The sequence below is a fragment of the Microtus pennsylvanicus genome, chromosome 21 (assembly GCF_037038515.1).
Source record: "Microtus pennsylvanicus isolate mMicPen1 chromosome 21, mMicPen1.hap1, whole genome shotgun sequence".
NCBI lineage: Eukaryota > Metazoa > Chordata > Mammalia > Rodentia > Cricetidae > Microtus > Microtus pennsylvanicus.
The window spans coordinates 33,175,017-33,183,817 of record NC_134599.1 but is presented as its reverse complement, the minus strand read 5'-3'; positions in this window follow the sequence as shown (position 1 = coordinate 33,183,817).

Sequence of the window (8,801 nt, the reverse complement as noted above, 5' to 3'; positions counted from 1 at the left end):
TCACGGAGATGGGGAAATAGTGCCTGGTGGCAGACTGTCTCACAGAGATGGGGTGGTGCCTGGTGGCAGACTGTCTCACGGAGATGGGGAAGTAGTGCCTGGTGGCAGACTGTCTCACGGAGATGGGGAAGTAGTGCCTGGTGGCAGACTGTCTCACAGAGATGGGGTGGTGCCTGGTGGCAGACTGTCTCACAGAGATGGGGTGGTGCCTGGTGGCAGACTGTCTCACGGAGATGGGGTGGTGCCTGGTGGCAGACTGTCTCACGGAGATGGGGAAATAGTGCCTGGTGGCAGACTGTCTCACAGAGATGGGGTGGTGCCTGGTGGCAGACTGTCTCACAGCCCCAGTTTTGGACCCCTTCTCTCAGACAGTGTTCCCTGCTTGTTTCAGTGGGCTTTCCAGCCTACCAACAGGGCTCAGGTTCCCTTCACTCAGATTCAGCCAGATACCTTCTTTCCCAGGTGGCCCTCCTCTGAGCCAAAGGACCACAGCCAGAGTAGCCAGGTTTTATTCTGTGCTGAATTGGCACAAGGTCAGACATGGTCAGCCAGTCCACCAGCCTCTCTCCGGCCACAGCATTCAGTTCTCTGAGCTCCAAGCGACTCGGGAGCAGATCCTCAATGTCACTGGGCTACAAAGGAGGTGACATGTGAGAATACAATGGTTTGTGCCGCAGCGTGTATCTGCCTTCCTTCCGGGTCCTTCCCATGTTCGCCTGAAGTTTGGGGTCCTTGGAATTGGCCCCTCTGGTTGTCCTGACCATAACCCGCAGTGGATACAGTGTCTCCCACAAGCCAGGTATTAGGATGCCTCAGTGGCTTGGGAGGGGTCCTGTCCTCATCCGGTAAGCACTCTGGGAGTTCAGGAATCCAGAGGCAGTCCAGCCTTTGGCACTCAGGGAACTTTGCTTCCAGGTGTACCTCTGCCAGCCCAGAAACATAGACACACTGATGCCCAAACTCCTTCTGACGAAGCCTGGTTGGTCTCTGCCAAGTGCAAGCTTCTTTCTCACGCTCCCAGCCTCCGCCAGTTGTGTCCTCCTCTCGTCAGCTAGACACATAAACATTAGAGGATGCCATCCCTCTTGAGAGCCTCCCAGGGACTTCCAATATCCTCCTCAAGATGCGCTCCTTCCTCGCGCCATCCTCCTTCCTCACGCCATCCTCCTTCCTCGCGCCATCCTCCTTCCTCGCGCCATCCTCCTTCCTCACGCTATCCTCCTTCCTCCTCCTTCCTCGCGCCATCCTCCTTCCTCACGCCATCCTCCTTCCTCACGCCATCCATCCTCCTTCCTCACGCTATCCTCCTTCCTCACGCTATCCTCCTTCCTCACGCCATCCTCCTTCCTCACGCCATCCTCCTTCCTCACGCCATCCTCCTTCCTCACGCTATCCTCCTTCCTCGCGCCATCCTCCTTCCTCACGCTATCCTCACGCCATCCTCCTTCCTCGCGCCATCCTCCTTCCTCACGCCATCCTCCTTCCTCACGCCATCCTCCTTCCTCGCGCCATCCTCCTTCCTCACGCTATCCTCCTTCCTCGCGCCATCCTCCTTCCTCACGCCATCCTCCTTCCTCGCGCCATCCTCCTTCCTCACGCTATCCTCCTTCCTCACGCTATCCTCCTTCCTCGCGCCATCCTCCTTCCTCACGCCATCCTCCTTCCCCAACAAAATACTACCTCCTTAGACAGGGCTTCCTAACGTTGCACCACAAGTCACGTCCCAAAGTATCGGCTCGCTATTGATTGTCCTCACTGAGCCCACCTAACACACACTGTTTGTTGTTGTTGTTGATGAATCAGTGATTTCTCTCCTACTACTGGACTGGAGCTTGTAGCGATCCTGGCTGCATCTGTCATGTCCCCTGCTCTCCCTGAGTCACTGAATGCATGGCTCTTTTCAGGGTCGTCTGGGAGAGAAATCTCTGATTTTAACTTGTAAGCTATCTCTTCAGCTTCCTAAAAATACTTTTTTATTAATTTTTTGAGGATTTCATACAATTTATTTTGGTCATCCTCCCTCCGTAATTCTTCCCCTCTGTAACTTCATTCCCAACAACAAAAAATGATTTTTTTTTAATGTGTATAAGGGTTTTGTCTGCATGTGTGTGCAGGTGTGTGCAGTGCCCCAGAAGGCCAGAACAGGATATCAGATCTCTGGAAGTAGAGTTATAGACAGTTGAGAGTTGCTATCTGGGTATCAAGAATTGAACCTGGGTTCTCTGGTAGAGCAGTCAGTATTCTTAACCACAAGAAACTTCTCCATCTCCCCAACTTAAAAAATAAAAATAAAACAAACGAACACCATCCTGAGTCCTATTTGTGCTCATATACTAGTGAAGCATGGTCTACCTACGAGGGGCTTTTACAAAAACAACTGCCTTTTCCTCCCTCAAAAGCCATCAACTACCAATAGTCTAGTCAGGAGTGAGGAACTGCGAGCTCCTCCCATCTCCTTCCGCTGTAGGATGCTGACTGGCTTGGTCTTGTACAAGTCTTGTGCAGGCGACCTCAGCTGCCATGAATCTGAGTGCAGAGGTCCTGTGCAGAAGATACTGTTTCCTCCCTGTTCTCCTGCCCTACTTCTGGCTCTTACAATCATGCTACCCTCTTCTGCCATGGTCCCTAAGACTCTGGAGCTTTTCCGGGGGAGCATATTTGAGGCCATGCTCTGCCTGCCCTACTAAACTGTAAGCATGGTGTAGGAGGGGCCTACAGCTGTCTTATTCCTAGACCCCCCATGTAGCTGCATGCACAAGAGAATAGGCATGGAGTCCAGCCAGCCCCAGCCTGCCACAGCCACCTCTCTGAGAGCATAAGCAGATTTGAGGCTTCGAGACATGAAGACCTCACTTCCATGAGCCACCATCTTGCCCATGGTACGGAAGTGCAAGTGGCAGAGCATCTCCTGCCCTGCCTTGTCCTCTGCTTAGTTCAGGCCTTGCAATCCAGATTGGAGAGGACAGAGCAGGCCTTGAGGGTTGTAGGGCCCAGGGGTCTACCCCTGCTCCTGGATTTCTGGTCAACCAGCTAAAACATCCTGTTTGTTCCTGTGCTCCCTCTGCCCCGCCTGGTAATAGCTATAGGACATTGTTGACTCCACCTTGGGTGTGGTAATTTCCCACCTGCCTGGGGGAGGTATTTCATGGTGCAACAGCTAGATAGTTAAGGTTTTCCTAAGTTTGAATAAACGGCATTTGGCTGGCCTCTTTTCAAATGACCCAGGTCTCTTGTGTGTTCTTTCAATCTCCAGGCCCTTGCCCGGTTCACCTACGATACAGTGGCGTGTGAACTGAACTGAGTGTAATGCAGACACAGGCGTTACAGAGGCTGGGATGGGAAGAGGCCAAAGGACCTGAATTTCCACAGCAGGGAACTCAGACTTTTTCACCGATCCACCATATTTTCACCTTAAGTTTTATTTATTACGTTATTATTTTGGTTTAGGTTTGATTTTTGAGACAGAGTTTCTCTGTGTAACAGTCCTGGCTGTTCTGGAACTCAATTTGTAGGCCAGGCTGTCCTCAAACTCACAGAGATCTGCCTGCCTCTGCTTCCTGAGTACTAGGATTAAAGGCGTGAGCCATTACAACTGGCTTTAGACTCTCTCCTTCTAGCGTGTTCTCTAGAGGCATTCAGAGTGACCTTTGACAAGTGGACATTTGGGGCCAGAGGTGTGGCTGAGTGGTAGAGCACTTGGCTCAAGATCCTGGGTTCAATCTCCTTGCCTATTTACATCCTTCTGAGGCCGAGCCACACTGACTTTCTTACCCTCCCTCAGAACCAGCCTCTGGGTTCCTCATGTGTACTCAGTTCCCTGCCGTTGTCCTTTGCATGACTGCCAAGCCCCCATCCAGGAGGTTTTCATCGACCATTCTGTTTGAGGTTGGGCCCCTCTCTAGTCATCCCTACCAACTGGACCTTACCTGTTCTTCATTGGCTTTATTGCAATGCGTAATTATTGTATAATGCACCGGCACGTTTGTTTGAAGTTACTTGGGGAGAGTCATTTTGCCTTTCTCACTAGGCCCCATATGTAATAAGAGTCTTTGGGTTCACCTTTACATCTTGGACCTGTGCCATAGCGCCCAGCACAAGGTGGGAGTAAGCGGATGAAGATGGAGAAGCTCAGGTGCAATCCTCCTGGTTCTGCTACAGCGAGATCCAAGAGTGCTCCCCAGCCTTCAGCATGGGGAGAGGAAGTGACATCCTGAATAGTACTCACGAGTTATCCTCTTGGGGCAAGCTAATGCCTGGCAGCATCTTGAAGGCACCAGAGACTGATTCCCCAAGGAGCCCCAAATCTCCGGCACTAGCAGGAGGTTTTATTATCTTTTTTATCTTGACTATTTCAGAAGTTAGCATTAAATGAGACTTCAAAGCATTTCATTCATTGCCCTTACGTTCCAGAAGAGAAAACAGATGCTCCAGAAAGCTTGCCTGGAACGAACAGTTTGCTACCAACCTTAGTACACAGCTCTTCTAATTGTGTTCCTTTCTTTTTTTTTCTCATCTTCTCTTGAGTCTTTTTCTTCCAACAGCTTCAGAGCCATTTGCTTCTTTAATTTAGGCTGGTTTGTAAAGGTGAGGGCTGTGGTACCTACTTCCTTTTGGGGGGGTTTCCTGAATGCAATTCAACCCATTTAGGCTAAGCATAGCAAAATCTACAGATAACTGCAGATAAGCTGCAGGAACGTCTCTCGGAGAGACTAGAATAACTGATTGTGATAGTTATCTACGGCTGTGTAACAATCTAGCCCTCCCAGCCGGGTTGCTGGAAAACACCACTTTAAGTTCCAGATGTTGTGAGGAGGCAGATTTGATTGATCCCAGTTGCTCTGCTTGCTCCCTTTGCTCTCCCATGCATCTTATCAGCAGCTAGGTCCTGCCAGGCCTGTGTGCTCATGGACATCATTGCTTGTTGATGGATCGTGTGTCAACTGGGCCACAAATCTTCAGAGAGTGGCAAGACACTGTAAGCGTTCTCACATGGTAATATAACAGGTCCCCAGATCTTAGCACAAGTGACGCCATGTTGGAAGGTCATAAAACTCAGCACGTAGAGAGTGCCACCTGCCAAAACGGAAAAACAAACAAACAAAAAAAGACCTAATCTATCAAATTCTACAGTTCTTGGAAAGTCTCTAAATGTATGAAGCTTGCTTTTTTGGCTTCTGTAGTTTCACTGCTGGCTAACTGAAGTATGGTCAACCCAGGGTATGTTTTTTTGTGCTTAAAAGCTCACCCTGAGAAAGGCTCAGGGCTACACTGAGATCCCAACCACCTAGAGTAGTCACCAGCTGGCTAATAATGACTTTCTATTGGCTTACACGCATAGTCTTCTCTGGTAGACGGCCCACAACAGTAGCTGGGTTCCAGAAGCATGAAGAGATGGCAAACCCATGCACAAGCAATTTTCAAGCCCTGATTGTTCTAATATTCACTAATGCCTGCTTGGCCCAAGCAAGCAAGATTCCGAATGGAGGGACAAAATGAACATCATTTTCTTGGTAGGATGAGTTAGACATTATTGGTGCCTTTTCCCTGCCAGGCTACCACAAATCCAGGGCTGGACAGATCCCTTCAGTGCCCTACTTCCGTACCCTGTGAAGAACGCTGCAAACGTCCTTTGGTACAGCTCAGCTACTGGGGTGCTAAGCAGGCCAGAGCAGGGAGTACCTGACCATGAGATCGGGTCCAAGAAGCTGCAAGCTAGAGACCCTGAAATTCGTCACCCCATCTGTCCCAGTACTGGTTTGAAGAGGGAAATCGGCTGGACAGAGAAGCAAGACCTGCAAAGAGCCAGAAGTGCAAGCTGCTTCATTCCTCTCCCTCTGCATCAGGGTGAGCTGCTGGAGAGAGGGCGAGGAGAGATGGGTCAAAGCAGGATTGGTCAGGGCTGCAGCCTCTGCTCCTAAAAATAAAGCCTGTGAAGGAAGTGAAGGCTAATGCACCTGGAGGTGGAGCCACAGGTCAGGTGGGCAAAGCTTTTAAATGCACTCTCCCGTGGTCCTCAGTGGGGGATGGCATGGTGACATTCCCCAAAGCTCAAGGAGAGCTCCACCTCGAGCAGGCCCGTTGCAAATCAAGACAGCGGTGGCCCGAGCAGCCTTTTCTAACCCTGTCTCACAGAAACGTCAGGTCAAGCCTCTAAATCCTCATTTTGAGAGATTTGGAGCAACAAAACAGAGGCTTGAACGAAGCAGAGTCCTTGTTCTGGAAGGCAGAGGTGACTTTGCACACAGCGACCCAGTATTTTTCAGACTCCCTCAGCCCAGTTATCACCATAAACCCGGCCTAGGTTCGCGAGGTGACGGCGCCCACAGGGAAGGCAGAGGGGCTCTGAGCCCTACACGGAGGCGTTGCCAAGAGGCTTGAGGGTGGGGGACGCAGCCCGAAGGGCTTTTCCTTGTGGCTCCAGACAAATTAAAAACCTCCTTACCAGCCATTCACTCGGAGGAGGCCTCTTCCTTGCTCCGCAGGGGGCGACTGTGTTGCAGGGGATCTGGTTGGGGGGGGGCTGGGCCTCCCGGGGTTGGCGAGGAGGGGGAGCCTCAAGAATGGAAAGGGGCCCTGCCAAAGGAGATTGGCAGGCAGGGAGTGGGGGCAAAGTGCAGCCAGGTCACTGGGGGAAAAAATCGCCAAGTAAGGGAGTGAGGGAAAGTTCCACTTCCAGCCTCTTTATGGAAGAGGCCTGAGCAGAAGAGAGGCGGGAGAACCCCAAGGAAACAGAAAAGGAAGTGGTACGCTTGCAGAGCTCAGAACGAGGATTTTTAGGGTGTGTAGACAGGCCAAGGCGGCGCCTCCTCCATCGGGATCCCCATTCCAAGACCTGGAAGTACATCTGCCCAGCGACTCCCGAAGAGGGGGAGCAAAATGCCCTATTAAGGGTGGGACGAATTGATTTTCCAAAGAAGCACGGCACCATTTCCTCCCAATGCCCTCTCTAGGCCTCCTTAATCTGCCCCGGAGGCAGCAGGTGACCTCTGCGCAGGCCCCCGAGGTGCCTTTGTTCCCAGCCTTCTGCGCCCGCCAGCGGCCGCCTGCACCTGCGCTGCCGGGACTCGGGTCCACCGTCCGCCGCAGGCTCGTGGGGTGCACCGGGCATACCTTTGTACCCCGAAAGCCACTGCTTCTCCGCCTTTTTGCTCAGGGCTCGACAGTCACTAATGGTTCCACTCTGACAGTGGAGGAAACCTACTCCCAAGAGGGATGTGGAAAGTGTACCCCGCAAACTTCATCTGGAAAGACGATTTGGGGAGGGAGGCTAGAGGCTCTGTCCTTTTGGGCCCTTGGTCCCCAGATGCACCCTGCTGACTTTTAATCCAATCCCTCTGAGGTTTGCTAATTTAATTGTGTAGTGGGCACACCTGAGACATTGCCTTCCCTCTCATTAGGACATTTCTTAGCTAAAACGGAAGACAAATGAGAATGTTAACACAGGGGATTCATTGAAAGCCTTTTGCCATCGTTAGAACATCTGAGCAGGCAGAAGAAAACAGAACGGAGGGGGTGGCGGGCCCTCTAAGTTGGAGACAGGCAAGGAGATCTCAAGTTCTTGCTAAGTGAGCCCAAGGTAGGCATTTAGCCTTTGTACATTAAATACCTCGTTTTTTTAAGGAGTGGGTCTCCAAACATTTATTATTCATAGTAGCAGGACAACCAGTAAGCCACGGTGTGGAAACTAAAAGACTTCCCGTGCTAAGGGTTAATGAAAGTGTAATTTGAATCATGAAATCTTTATGTGTCCGCTCAATTTACACCGAAGGCTCATTAGAGATGCGGTTGGTACCAGGGGCTGCTGGTGACGTCACAACGGACATTTAAATGGGCGGGGCCAGGCCGCTCTGCATGTAATCCTTTAAAAATATAAAAGCCTTCCTCTTCCCTGCTCTGTCTCTCCAGCTGTAACAACTTCACCAACTGTCTAGGTTCCATCCCGAGGATTTCACAGAGAGAACCCGTTAGAGGGAATCAGGAAGCAGAGAAAAGGTCACAAATAAGCCTCAGGAACAATGAAAGCTTTTCTCTATGCAGCAGTAGGAGAGTTGCTAGAAAAACGGGAAAGGTATTAATCAGAAGTGGCTATAAATCCTCTGGAGTTTTGCTCTTATAAAACTCCTCAGAAAAAGTCTTGAAGGAAATGCAGGTCAAAGCCCAAAAAAGCTCTTGATCAGAGAGATTGCTGGAGGAAAATCTTCCCAGACCGCGTTTAATAGGCAGCAATCACCCCAGGAGTGGGGAAGCCAAGTACGCTTGAAACATGGTTGCAATTCCTAATAGGTCTTGTCACACTTAAGGCGCTGCAAGCTCCATCCAACGACCAGCTGAAGCTAGCTGGCGATTCATAAAGCCAACAGTTTAAAGTTTATTATGATGAAAGCCCTTAATGACAGCCATCGCTAGGGGCCCATCATTTATGAAGCTGGGTTGAGTATTAGACATGTAGCATGACCACCAATTTTATGTCACAATTGCTACCATAAAATGACCTTTGGTGATTTTTGCTGCATGTGGTGGACAGCTCTTCCCTCACATTAGTGCTCTGTGGCTTTCTTTGCAGACTATTATGCTGTCTAAAGCTTATTTGGCACTGTCGTGAGCCTCAACCCTGGTTATTACCCCGAAGGCCTGTCTTAAAAAAAAAAAAAACGCAACTCATGCTCTATTATGCCACTCCAATAATTTGCAGTTCTTACCAGTCTTGGGTCGTGTAATATTTTAATGCAAATATGCTTTACCATTACATTTTATTTATCTTCCAAGTTTCCCATGTATGCTGCTGGCTAGTGAAACATTCT